Source organism: Hyaena hyaena, unplaced genomic scaffold (genome assembly GCF_003009895.1).
Source record: "Hyaena hyaena isolate Hyena2069 unplaced genomic scaffold, ASM300989v1 scaffold_25, whole genome shotgun sequence".
Lineage (NCBI taxonomy): Eukaryota > Metazoa > Chordata > Mammalia > Carnivora > Hyaenidae > Hyaena > Hyaena hyaena.
Genome location: NW_024080657.1, coordinates 458746 through 473021, shown reverse-complemented (window position 1 = coordinate 473021; position 14276 = coordinate 458746). Strand labels below are relative to the sequence as shown.

At 47.6% G+C, this 14276-nt stretch overlaps 1 protein-coding gene across 15 annotated transcripts in view; it reads right to left on the bottom strand.

The window, feature by feature from the left end:
* The window catches only part of EPB41L1 (erythrocyte membrane protein band 4.1 like 1), a 127675-nt gene that overhangs the window by 74097 nt on the left and 39302 nt on the right, over positions 1–14276 (bottom strand). The gene's annotated exons all lie outside the window — the stretch shown is intronic.

Genomic DNA, 14276 nt, shown 5'->3' with positions numbered 1-14276 from the left:
TTGCCCAAATGTGGTTTGGTGGCAGCGACCCTAAGTGTAACCGGAGACTGGGCCTGGGTACAAATGTGGGTTTTCCCAGGATTTGTGTGAGGCTCCAGGAAAATGGTGGGGGGTGGCCAAAGGGTCTGTGGCATTGAGATCACTCAAAACCAAGTGAAGCCCTGTTCCTCCCCTCCAGCAGCACTAACTCAAAAAGCTGGTCCCAACCACCACACCTCCAATTCCTTTGGCCCACAGGCTAGGACCTCAAATGGCAGAAGACTCTCGGTGGCAGAGGGCCTGGGTTCTGGTCCAGCTCTGCCACTGTTTTGGCCAGTAGTTTTGGGCAAGTTGTTCTCCCACTCTGAGCCCCAGTTTGCAAACAATCAAAGAAAGCGCTGGAAGTACTCATCTCTAGGGTCCCGTTTCACCTCTGAGGAAGCCCCAGGAAAGACGGTGGGTCTTCCAAAGACTTCTGCCCGTGGTCCACATTTGCAGCCCACATAACCCCCACTCCCTAACCCCTCCCCAGGCATACACATCTGATTTTTTGTTCTTCAAATAATTCCTGAGTGCCTACTCTGTGCAAGCCACTGTTCTGGTCACCCCAGACTTCATCACAGTGGATCCTGCAGAGGCCCAAAGCGGGGAGGCAGCCCAGACATGCAGCCAAGCCATCTGTCCCCATAAGCTGCAGGTCCCTCAGTGTCAGCTTCACCAGTGTCCTTCAGTGTCAACTCACCAGCATCGGCCTCTACTTGCACACTCAGGGACAACAACCCCCTCCCTCTACTTCTCCCACCAGAAGTGGCTGCTCCATCATGGTGACCGTCCACCCTCGGTCCCAACCAACCCTAGGGCCCACACAATGAGCCCATGCCTTTTGCCCAGCACCCGTCAGAGAACTCAAGAGAGCAGTTGTGTCCCTTTTTTCCACCCCCACACCAAGTCTTCTCTTCTCTGACTTAAACATAACAGACTCCTTCACTAGATATTCCCAAGACACAGCTTCCGGTCCCTTCACTCACCCTGCTGCCCACTAGGCTTAGGAGTGGGCAGAGACTTGCTCCAGACCGGAGCCAGGAAAATAGACATAATCAGGCCAGGGCCAATTCATAGAAGGACCAGAGTCCCGCTGGGTGGACTTCCTTACAGATGTCCTCTTTTGCCTTTGGACTTTTCATTCCCTGGCTTCCCAAATTCCTCCCAGGAACTCCCCAGGCCTTCAGGGGCATGGCCTTGGGCAAGTTACTTTGCCACTGGGGATGCTTTGTTCCAGTTCTGTTCACTATGCATTTATTCAAATGAATGAGTGAAAGGATCAGGAAAACTTAGGAGTTACACCAGATAAACTTACTGTTTCTTAGGCACAACCGCTAAAGATCCTTGACTCCCTGCCGCTAGTATTTTTATTCTGGATTGACTCTGAGCCTCTTCTGTTCACTGACCTTCCCAACCCTGGGCCCCTCTGGGCGGGACAGAGCTCAGGGCCTCCTAGTTCACTCTCCTTCTCTGGACCCTCCCCCACTTCCTTCCTTCTCCCTCCTCCCCTGGGTCAGAGCCACTTTCCCACCCTCCTCAGCTACATGGAGCTTCTCACATTCCCAGAACAATCCAAACTACATTCAAAAGGCCAAGGCAGGGTATTCCCAGACATCATTCTGGATTTACACCCAAAATGCCCAATTCCCTCCAGGTCAGTGGGACCACACAGAAAGGTACACATCAACTATTATCATTATTTCTTTCTTTCTTTTATTTTTAATGTTTTATTTATTTTTTGAGACAGAGAGAGACAGAGCATGAGACGGGGAGGGGCAGAGAGACAGGGAGACACAGAATCCGAAGCAGGCTCCAGGCTCTGAGCTGTCAGCACAGAGCCTGACGCGGGGCTCGACTCACGAATGAACATGAGATCATGACCTGAGCCGAAGTTGGAGGCTTAACCAACTGAGCCACCCAGGCACCCCATACTATTATCATTATTTCTACTTCTATTATTATTGCTGACTAACATTTCTATTACCACATTAGAGTTTGCAAAGTACTTTATGTGCAATCTTCACATCTTATGAGATAATATCATCCCCATTTTATAAATAGGCAGGCTGAGGCTCAGAGTGGTGAGTGACCTGTCCAAAGTTATTAGTTGCTCAGTCACACTAGCTCTCTGGACCACTTTCCACTTTACCCTGCAATAACATTTTCCAGAGAAATCTGGCTGGGGGTGGGCTGGGGGTATTCTGAAGAACACATGGCCTCTTCCAGACATCAGTTGAAATTAATACTTCAGTTACTTTTCTGCCTTCATTCCCCAGGCAGGGAAACTGAGGCACAGGAACAGGATTCAACATGACCACATCTCATGAAAGCCCCCATAGAGAAATGCTAGGAGCCCAGATGGACAAACAGGAATCCACCCAGTGAAGAGGGTCTTTTCAGTTCCCTTAGCTCTGAATTCTGCTTCCAGCCCTGGTTCTACCCACTTGGAGAGATTATTTGACTTCTCTGAGTTTGTTTGTTCATCTGTAAAATGGGAGAAATTATTCCTATCTTATCTGGGATACTGATACATATCAGCCTACTGGGCTGCTGTGATGGGCAATCAGCAAATGCTGGTAGAAGAGAAAGGAGGACCCCTCAACCCCTCTCTGGTCTGCCTAGAAGGCAGAAGAAATTCTTTCTCTTAAATTTTAACTCGAGGGAACCTGATGTAAAAGTGCCAGGATACAGGAAATCCAGGAGAAGGATGGAAGTGACTGGCTCCATTGGCTGAGAAGGCAAAGCACACAGTCCCCCAAGGCTACAGGTGGGGCAGAGAAGAAACGGAACCCTTCAAGCAGGTCCTCTCCCACTCCCTCTTTTATCTTCAGTGGCCTCTACCAAGGTCACCCCAAGCAAGATCCGTGGTCTTGTGATTCCTAGCCACCAGAGGCCCCTTGGTTCCTGGGTAAGCAGTGTGGGTGGTGAGGACTCCTTGCCCAAGGACTTAATCTTTCACTCAGCAAGCAGTGTTGTTCATAATGAGCTGGGCCTTGGGCTCAGGGCAGGCCAGAGGAATCACGCAGGCTCTGTCTGTGGCTTTACAGTCAGTCCAGTGTGGGGAGAATGGCACATAAGCCCGTACATCAGAGGGTACTGTCAAATGAATCACCACCATTTTCTGAGCACTTACTCTGTCCCTGACACCAGACATACATTCATTTATTTAATGCTTCCAATATTCTCCAGTGTCGAAATCATTAACTCCTTTCACAGCTAAAGTGAGTCTCAAAAGGGTTAATGACTTCCCAAAGCTCACCCAGCTAATAAATGGCAGAGCCAGGATATGTCTGCCAAGTCTGTCTGATCCCAAACCCTGAAGGTCAGTCCTTATGTTCTTCTCACTGTCCCTACAACTGTGCTGGCCACTATGGTAGCCACTGGCCATATGTGGCTCTTGAGTACTTGAAATGTGACTGATACCAAATTGAGATGTGTTGTAAAGTGCACACTGGACACTGAAGATTTAACTTAAAAAGAGTGTAATATATCTCATATCTGTATTGCAGTGATGATATCTTAGATGTATTGAGTTAATGAAATATATCATTTGAATATTTCATTGGTTTCTTTTTGCTTTTTTTTTTTTTTTCTTTTCATGTGGCCACTAGGAAATTGCAAATCCCATGTGGCTCACATTACATTTCCTTTAGTCAGCACGGGTATAGATAATCTGAAGTCCCAACCCAGCCCACGGGGCTCAGAAAAGGCTTCTTGGAGGAGAGGATGCTTAAACTGAGTGAGGTTAAAGGCAAGGACATGGCTAGGCAGTATTCCAGGGCAAGAAAGCTGCAGGGCATCTGGCTTTGGTCCCAGAGGGCTGCAGGGCCTGGGTTGGCTGAGCTGCAGCCCCAGGCAGTTGAGAGCTAGGCTAGTCTTGGGAGGAAGCTACCAGAGCCAAACTTTCCAGAGCAGCGTGACCCACAGGCCTGGGACATTCTCCCTGACAAAGCTGTTCTCACTGGATCTTAGAACTCTGGAAGGAACCACAGGGGGCTGCATCTGGGTGTAGTGAGCAGGCAGTGTGGACAGGCAGCAGCACTCACCTGGCAGGGACCTCTCCCTCCAGATGCCCCACTCCCTCCCCTTCAGTCTCTTCCAGGAAGTCTCCAGAAGCACTGCAGTCCCTAGGGATCACCCTCCCCTGGAACCTCCCAGCCCAGACCGTGGGAGCCACACACTCCTGCATTAGGATATACTCTAGCGTGGAACGATGATCAACTTGCACAGTGGGTCATGCAGTACAAAGCATTTTTCTATATCTAGTGTGGTGTTGCTGACCAGCATGAGGGCAACAGCTACCTCTGGGGAGGGGGCCAGAGGCAGGGATGGGGGAGGTTCATTCATTTGTACAGGAGCTACGTGGCCCCAGCAAAGACTTAATCTCTCAGAGCCTCAGTTCCCACCTCTGTAGAATGGGGATAATACCGTTACCACCTCTTAGAGCTCCTAGGAAGATGACATGCGACAATACCCGACAATACCCGCAAAGGGCTGAGCGTGCCCTGCAGGACCCTCAGTCTCTCCAAAGCCTCCGAAAGTTGCCTCCACTCCAAGAAGTTCACCCTCCCTGCCTCCTCCACCTGTGTTCTACCCAGCCTGTCTGTCCTCACACATCTCTGCTGGACCACACAGCTCTTGCCTCTGCTTTTGAATTCAGAGTTCAGTTGTTATGAGGCTTTCTGGCTTCTCCAACAAGACTACAGTTTGGCAAAGGTGGGAGCCTTACCTCCCCCTTGCCCCCACTGCCTTCTCCTTCTTTATCCCCTCCCCTTCCCCTTCTGTACCCACAGCCAGGCCTCTGCACAGGTCTGGGCATCCCAGGGGCTCTCATAGCCTACTCAGGTGGCTTGGACATTGGGCTGCCATCATTGGCCCAAAACAGTGCAGGTCTGGACAAATGTGCACATGCTGGTCTCCACCGAGCAAATCTCCAGGAGCTGGTCCTGTTTGCTTCCTCAATGGATGAACCTTCTGTGGTCCCCCATTCTCTGACAAAAGCAAGTCAAACACCTCAGTCTGACTCTCCAGACCATTCACAGCCTGATCTCACCTGGCTCTTCAGCCTCATCCTCAGGAGCTCTGTCAAAATGAATGGTTCCCAGCAACCAGGGCATGGCGGCCCAGCCCTGCCTCTCTGCTTTTGCACACGTTCTTTCCTCCACCTGGGAGACTCTTCCTCCTTTTCCCATGATCATTCATCCAGGCATCCTCCAAGAAGTCCTTCCTCGTGGCCTCCTCCTGGCAACAACCGCTCCCCGCTGGAAGGAACCTCTGGGCTGTTCCCTCCCACACTGGGTCCTCCAGCCCTGGGTCACGTGAAGTGAAGGGTCTTAACACCTGTCTGCTGTGAACCTGATGGCAGGGGTCACTTTCAACCTTCATCCCATGACCAGCTCTAAATATGTGTATGCTGGGTGTCCCTTGGGTCATCCTCACTCCCAGAGCCAGAGGCTGGGAGTAAGGACTTACCAGGATGCCAGGACGGACATTCTTGAGGCTGAGTTCTGCTGACCCCAATGCCACCTCAGCTACATTAATGGAGCCCCAGACTCCAACTACTCCTGGGAAATCAGCCCTTGACCAGGAATATAACTCCGGGAGCCTAAACATGAAAGATATGGCCACGGTCCCACTGGATATAGATATCTGTCCAGCCAGCCTCCCATCAGGTGCCTGAGGTGTCAGCTGAGGTTTGCATCATCAGAGCATCACATATTCCTTACAGTCAGAAGAGACCTTGGAGAGTATCACACAGAGGTTGGGAGGAGAGGCAAAGGGAAAGTGAAAATGTGTCTGCGGTCCCATGTGCCAGAAGATGCCGCAGTGACACCATCAATCAACATCATCATCATGGAGAGCAGCTGAGTCCTCACTACCTACTGGCACTGTGCCTAGCAATTTGGGTACATTTTCCGTTTTTAATCTCTTACTGTCCTGTAAGGCAGAGGTTATATATGCTCCTTGATTTTACAGGGGGAAGAAACTGAAGCTCAGAGCAGTAAAGTCACTAAACCAAGGTCACACTGCTGGGGGTGGGGGTGGGGGCGCCAGGATTCAATCGCAGGCATGCCTGACTCCTGTGCTTTTCCGTCATTAATCCTGCATACATTGGGTTTATCACAAATTTACTGTGGAGATGCTGGCCATATTTTAGCTCTTGTCTGGACTATAGTTATACAAGTATGTGTAAACTTACAATCTGTGTACTTTTCTGCATTTATATTATAACTTCAATAAAGTTTTACTCTTAAAAAAGGTTTTTTTTGTCCTGGGGTGCCTGGGAGGCTCAGTCAGTTAAGCGTCTGACTTTAGCTCAGGTCATGATCTCACAGTTCATGGGTTTCAGCCCCACATCGGGCTCTGTGCTGACAGCTCAGAGCCTGGAGCCTGCTTCAGATTCTGTGTCTCCCTCTCTCTCTCTCTGCCCCTCCCCTGCTTATACTCTGTCTCTCTCTGTGTCTCAAAAATAAACATTAAAAAAATTAAAATAAAATACAAATAAAAAAGGTTTTTGTCCAGGCACCTGGGTGGCTCATTCGGTTAAGCATTGGACTCATAAGTAATTTCGGCTTACTTAGGTCATGATCTTGCCATTTGTGAGTTTGAGCCCCACGTCAGGCCCTGACAGTGCAGAGCCTACTTGGGATTCTCTCCCTCTCTCTCTGCCCCTCCCCTGCTCATGCTCTCTCTCCCTCTCAAAATAAATAAATAAATAAATTGGAAAAAAAAAAGGTTTCGTCACAGAGATGAATATATGCTAGAGATTTTCAGGATGTAGAATACTTAGTACTAGACTCTGAAGCTAGAAAACCGTTTCTCGCTTTCTCTCTCTCTCTGTTTTGTTTTTAATTTTCAACCGTCTTTTGATTTCAACTGGGGCTCTTCTGAAGATCTCTAAACCCCCACAACAGGCTGAGCAGAATTTCACCTGCCGCCCATTGCTCAGACCACAATGGACATTTTCTTGTCCTCGTATTCCCGGCCCAGGTGCCACCCAGCCAACATTCTACTTCCAGAAGCTTGTTGGCACTGCTCTGTAGTCTTGGCAACCTTGTCCTCACCCACCCGTATGCAGGGATCAGAGAGCTAGACCAGCCCCACTGTATCACTGGTTAATCCCCAACTTCATGAGGCAGCCAGGCAGTGCTGTTTGGATGTTCCCATCTCCTTGTACCAGGCCAGGCTGGGCAGAGAAGCCCTTCTGTGTGTACAAACACAGCCTTCTGCTTAGGCGGCTCCTGCCGGACTCCCCTCGCCAACTCGGCCCTCTGTGGCTTTTATCTTCCTGCCTAAAATAACCATTGGCTTCCATGGTTCTCTGGGCATGATTCTCAGATTCTCATGAGAGCCTGTGAGCAGCTTGAGGACAGGAAGGGCACGTTATCCATCTCTGTTTCCCCAGTGCACCAGGGCAAAGGTTTGTGGGATTTAGTGAGCTCCTCTCTGTGCCTAGAGGGATCTGAGCTAGACAGTGAGAGCTCACTAGCAAACAGTCATGCTCTCTGAAAGCTCATCGTTTCAAAAGAGTCAGAAAACACTGACATCAGCCAAATGCGATAGAAGGCAAAAAGTACTAAAGGCTGTAAGGAAAGGATGAAGTGTTTTGGAGTTCAGAGGAGAAACAGATTGGAGGATGGGCAGTGTCAAAGATTTCAAGGCAGGGGCACCTGTGTGGTTCAGTCAGTTAAGCGTCCAACTCTTGATTTCAGCTCAGGTCATGATCTCAAGGTTCGTGAGTTTGAGCCCATATTGGGATCTGCACTGATAGCACGCAGCCTGCTTGAGATTCTCTCTCTCTCTCTCTCTCTCTCTCTCTGCTCCTCCCCCACTTGTTTTCTCTTGCTCGTGTTCTCTCTCTCTCTCAAAATATACAAATAAATAAACATTTAAAAAGGGTTTCAAGGCAAAGGTACAATTTGGGCTCAGCATTAAAAGTAGGGCAGAAGGGCAGTCTAGAATGAGGAGATAGCATAAAACAAGGCATGGGGTTGGGGAGTACATGATAGACTCAAGAAACGGGCCATGAATGGTCCTGAGCTGGGGATGTTAAGGGCTGAGGCGGGGGCTGGAAAGGCATGTGGTACCAGTGAGAGCCTCAAATGACATAACAAGTGGTTTCCTGTACTAGCTACACGTGACTATTTAAACTTTAATTAATTAAAATGGAAAAAAACGTAAAATTCATGGCCACATGCAGTTAGTGGTTACCATATTGGACAGTGCAGATGTAGACCACTTCCACCACTGCTGATAGTTCTACTGGATGGTGCTGGTACACATGGCAGAGAATCCAGAAGACTTTGAGTGGAGGCATGACATGATCAGAGCTGGACTTTAGGGAGATAAATTTGTCCTGGGTGAGAAGCAGGTGAGCGGAGAGTAGGAGAGGCCTGGATCTGATCGTGGGCTAAGTGGCATTACAATAATCCAGGAAAGATCCAATAACCACTTCCCTTCCCTCTATTCACCTCTTCCTCTCAGTAATCAGGAAAGCAGAGAGCAGTGGTTCTCAGAGCATAGTCCCTGGAATAGCATCATCATCTGAGGTTTCCTTAGTGTGCAAATCCTCAGGCCCCACCCCAGACCTACCGAGTCAGAAACTTGGGGTTTCAGAGCAGCAACCTGCACTTTGATCATCCCTTTCATGGTTCTGATGTATGCTCAGGTGTCAGATCTGCCAGCAAAGAGGCTAGGGGTTCATGCTGGTTCCAAAGTGACTCTCCGCTCTGGAGTCAGAGTCCTGCCTCGGACATTTACCAGCTGTGCTTGATCTCTCTGGCCTCAGTTTACTTACAGTAACCCTACATGGTTACTATAAAGATCAAAGAATACATGCACTTTTCTTTGAAGAGTGCCTGCCTGGCACATGGTAAGTGGTCAATAAACGTTAATTATCATTTTTAATCCTCATGTGCCACTTCATCTCAACTCCTATGGTACAAAGTTGAATCCCTCCCATATACAATGGAACAGCATCTGTTTCCTACCATGAGCTATGACCTCTTGCCTGTCCATCACATGATATTACTAAGCCCACTCCCCCATAACACCAATTACTTTTCTCCAGGCCAAAGGTGTCAGTTCCTCTCTCAGAGGGCAAAAGCACTGCCTGTCCCAAGGCATAAGAGGAAGATTTAATGTCTTGAGCTAAGATGCCCTATGGAGCAAGTTGGAAGATTCCCCATGAGTCTTCCCCTCCTCCAAGACTACCTGGGAGCAGGAATGTCTGCAGGTGAGCGCCTAGCTGCCCACTGCCGCTGAAAGCTTCAAGTTCATTCAGTTGGTCTGGTCTAGCCAAAAGGGCTGGGTTTCTGCCTACTGCAGGTAGCTGGGTCCTAACTCAGAGAACCAGCCAGGGGTAGATGATGTCAACAAGCCTGGATTCTTCTCTTGGCAGTGAGATCTCAGGCAGCCACTTTCCTCTCTGGATTTAATTTCCTCACCTATAATGTGAGGAGGTCAGCCCAGCATGGTTCTTAACCCTCTACGGGTCATAGTTTTCTTTGAAAATGCAATGAATACTGAAGAGCCTCTCCACAGAAAAACGCACATGGATATATATACACACACACACACATATGCACATGAACATGTGCACGTACACACACACACACACACACACACACACTTATTTTTATTTCAGGCAGCAAGGGACCTCATGAAGCCCATGCATCCGTTACCCCCTGTATTCATGGACACTTGATTAAGAAGCCTTAGCTAGATTGTCTTTAATCATCCATGATAAGAAGTCAGCTGTATTTGCATCTAATTTAAAGGAGTCCTATGTTAAAAACTTCACCAAAATGATGAAAGTTGAGATAGGATTTCATAGGATACAATTGTCGATGAGCTGAATGCTATGCATCCCTCCCAGAGCCTGCTCTCCCCACTGTAATATTGCCTCCAGAGTCTCCCTCCGCTTCCTGTCTCCCCCCCTCCCCCCCCATTCAGCAGGGAGTGAGCACACAGTCCTGAGAGACAAGCCCTGCCCCCACCGGCTGTCTCTGCCACTTCCTAAAGAGTAGACAGATTGTCCCCAGCCTGGAGAAGGTAGAAGAGGAGGAGCCTTATCTGCCTCTCAGTCCCCAAGCCCAAACTCCCAGCTCAGATGCCAACTACTAAAGAGGTTCCCAGATGCCACTCCCCACCCCTAACACACACACTCACACACACACTCACAGACACACACACACGCACACATCCATGCACCCTCCCTCACGTAGCCACAGCCAAGGGACTGCACCTCCAGACACTCGGTGGTGCAGTCACTTAGAACAGGCAGGAATTATTTTTAGAGGCCGACTGACAGGACGGGTGAGAGCAGTTCCCCTCTGTCAGAGCTACCGCTGCCACCTCCGGCTCTGATGAATCACTACCCACTACGTGAGTGTAACACGGCTGTCAGCATGGCCAGAGAGGCTGCGCCAGCTTCTAGAATGAGTATCTTGGATTGGTGACCATGCTGATCACACCAGGCTGAGCCCAGGATCACACCAGGGGCAAGATTGCCCAGCCTGAGCCAGTGCAGCTGAGCCAGGCTGGCACGGCCTCCCCCGACCAACACAGCCCTCACCAGACAGCCTGCACCAGGCCAAGAGGCCATGCAGGTGCCTCTCTCTGCAAAAGTCCCTTCAGAGTGGCTATTGATGCCTCTCCCTCCTCAGTCCATCTGAGTGAGCTTCCCACCCCCACACCACTGCAGTCTGGGCATTAAGGCAATGAGCACTCAGGAAATCAGACAGACTTGAACAGCATCAATGCAGCTGTCAACCAGTTTCTGGAGGGCACCTTGGGGCAGTGCATAATAAGCCTTAAAAGTGTACATAACATTTTTAAAAAATGCACATTGACTTTAAGCCAGAAATCCCCCCGCTACAAATTTATCTTGTGGGAACAATGGATATACACAAAGATGTAGCTATAAAAACATTTGTTTTATGTATACAAGAGGCTTGTCTTGTATACCAGAGTAAAGAAAGAATTCTAATTAATAGAAATATCCAAAGGGGTGCCTGGGTGGCTCAGTCAGTTAAGCATCCAACTTCGGCTCAGGTCATCATCTCATTGATTCATCAGTTAGAACCCCACATCGGGCTCTGTGCTGACAGCTCAGAGCCTGGAGCCTGCTTCAGATTCTGTTTCCCCCTCTTTCTCTGCTCCTCCCCCCTCACACTCTGTCTGTCTGTCTGTCTCTCTCTCTCTTTCTCTCTCTCTCTCAAAAATAAAATAAACATTTAAAAAAGTTTAAAAAATGAAATGTCCAAAAAGACATATATAAACAGTGATACATACATATCCTGAAATATCATGCAGCTGTTAAAACACAAGGTCATGCGTCTATATGATTGTATGTAATAACATTCATAACATAATACAAAATTTTAACAAGTACAAAATGGCATGTAATATATGATCCAATTCCTATAAAATGTGTATGTGTGCATAGAAAAAAAACTGGAAGGAAACATACAAAGAATAATGTTCCCAGATGTTGTTTTATGACAGTGGAATTATTCCTTTTGTGTTTATTTGGGTTTTGTTTTACTTCCTTGCTTATTTTCGTGTGTGTGTGTGTGTGTGTGTGTGTGTGTGATAGAGAGAGAGAGAGAGAGAGAACATATTATTTACATAAGAAAGGTAATAAGAAAGACCATTAGCCTCACCTGACTCACAGGTTCTGGCCTGAGCCATTCACAGCCCTTTCTGGAATCTCATTAGAGCCCCCACCCCTGTAGCCACTACTCATATGGGTTCCCTCTGGCTTTGAATTTCCATGCCCTCCCCTGGAGTTTCACTAATTGAGGGCCCCTTCCAGCCCACCCCCCACAGTGCCCTGACACAGGCCTCCAGGGTGAAAGTCTCCTTCTCCAGGACCCCTGTCCATGAATCTCATCCTGACAGAGAGACTGCATCTCATTTTACAACAGGGAAATAAGTGCTACAATAAAGATAAGGGTGGTAGTGAATCTGTTAGTGGTAAACTGCTGCAGCCACTGTGGAGAACAGCATGGAGAGTTTCTCAAAAAATTAAAAACAGAAATGCATATGATACAGTAATTCCACTACAGGGTATTTACCAACTGAAAATGAAAACACTAATTCAAAAAGATACATACGCCCCTTCATTTATTGCAGCATGATTTACAAAAGCCAAGACATGGAAACAACCTAAGTGTCCATCAATAGATGAACCAACAAAGAAGATGTGGCACATATGGAATATTACACAGCCATAAAAAGGATGAAAATGTGCTGTTTGTGACAACGTGGATGGATCTAGAGGGCATTATGCTAAGTGAAATAAGTCAGATCGAGAAAGGCAAATATATGATTTCACTCATATGTGGAATCTAAAAAAAAAACAAATGAATAAACAAACAAAAAAGAGAATGAGACCTATACATACAGAGAACAAACTGATAAATCATCAGAGGAGAGGGAGATGTGCAAAATGGGTGAAGGTCAGCTGGAGATACAGATTTCCAGTTATCGAATGGACTAAGTCACAGGAATAAATGTCACAGCATAGGAGATATAGTCAATGATACTGTAATGGCATATGCTGACAGATGGTAGTTTCACTTGTGGTGAGTATAGCATAAGATATAGAGAAGTTGAATCACTATGCTGCATACCTGAAAGTAATGTAACATTGTGTGTAAACTGTACTTGAATTTAAAAAAAATTTTAAGAGTGGTAGTGAACATTCACTATATTTTGTTTTCCTTTTTATAGGGCACTTTATTATACACATTTCACTTAACCCCCACAATGGTTTGCATGGTGGGTATTATTACACCCATTATACAGATGAGGAAATTGAGGCCCAGCAAGTGTAGCAGCACAACACTTGCCAAAGGTCACATAGTAAGTTAGGATTCAGACACCGGTCTGGCTTCCTCATAGAAGGAGTGAAAGAGAAGAATTGAATGGGATATCCTGAGCCCCCATTCTAAGGAGCCACATGCTACAGAGCCCTTCCTTCCAGCCCAGCTCACAGTTGCTGCAACAACCATCCCCTGCCCAGAACCCGACAAAAGCCCACCTGGAGCCACGTGTCCTGCCATCTCCACACCAGCCCATCGCTCCCTCCCAGCTCTGGCAGCGGGTCCTTGCTGCCTCCTCGGGTCTCCTAGCAACAAGACATCCTGCCACACACTCTCTCTACCTCTGGGCTCCCGAGTTCAGGCCTGTCTCACTGAGGACGGTGGCAGCTGGCGGGCTCCTCTCACAGGGGTTATGGCACCCCTGCTGCGACTGGGGGGCAGGAGGGGAAGAGATGGAATCAGGGTGCATGGTGCCTACTTCAGACCTGCTCCCAGCTCCACATTTGGGGCACTGGCGTTGTCTGCACTGTCCTTTTCTAAAGCTTCTATCTGCTGACTGGGAGAAGAAGAGAAAGAAGAAGAAAGAAGAAGGAGGAGGAGGAGGAGGAGGAGGAGGAGGAGGAGGAGAAGAAGAAGAAGAAGAAGAAGAAGAAGAAGAAGAAGAAGAAGAAGAAGAAGAAGAAGAAGAAAGAAGCAGCAGCAGCAGAATCCTAGGCCTTAAATTCTAGTCAATTCCAATTTACATTGATACTTTTGTAGTGTGTGCATGGAATCTTCCCACCAGAATATCAAAATAGCCATCATAAAATACCAGCAACAAAACAGCTACTTTATCCAGTGCTTAAAACCACCCCTGAGAAGCAGGACCTAGTATCCCCATTTTACAGATGGGGAAACTGAGATGTAACTCACCTAAAGACACCTAGCTAAGGAACGGCAGCATAAGGATTTGCACAAGTGTGTGTGACACCAAAATGAATGCTCTGATCACTGAACCACACTGCATCTCTTAGAAATAAATCACCTGCTCTGACCCCTTCTGTAATCAGCCAGAACATCTATTTATTTACCGAGCAACTACTAAGGAGCACTGAGCTAGTGCCATGAATGACGAAAAGTTTCAGCTTCCACGTTTGTTGATAGTTAGGCTATGACAGTATATTAAAAACTGTCAAAACTGAGCAATGGGTTCATAGGGTTCACTATACTATTCTCCCAACTTTTCTGCACGTTTGAAATTTTCCATAATAAAAAAATTAAAATAAAGAAAAAAGGATGACAGAAAGATGGCTCATGAGCATGTAAATTTTAAGTCTGGCTTGAACTTAGAAAACCAGGAAAATCACCCAAACTTAGAAATATTTTGCTCTGACAGTTTTGAAGGTCAGGAAAATTGAGCATACTGGAGCCCACTTAGAAGCCTCT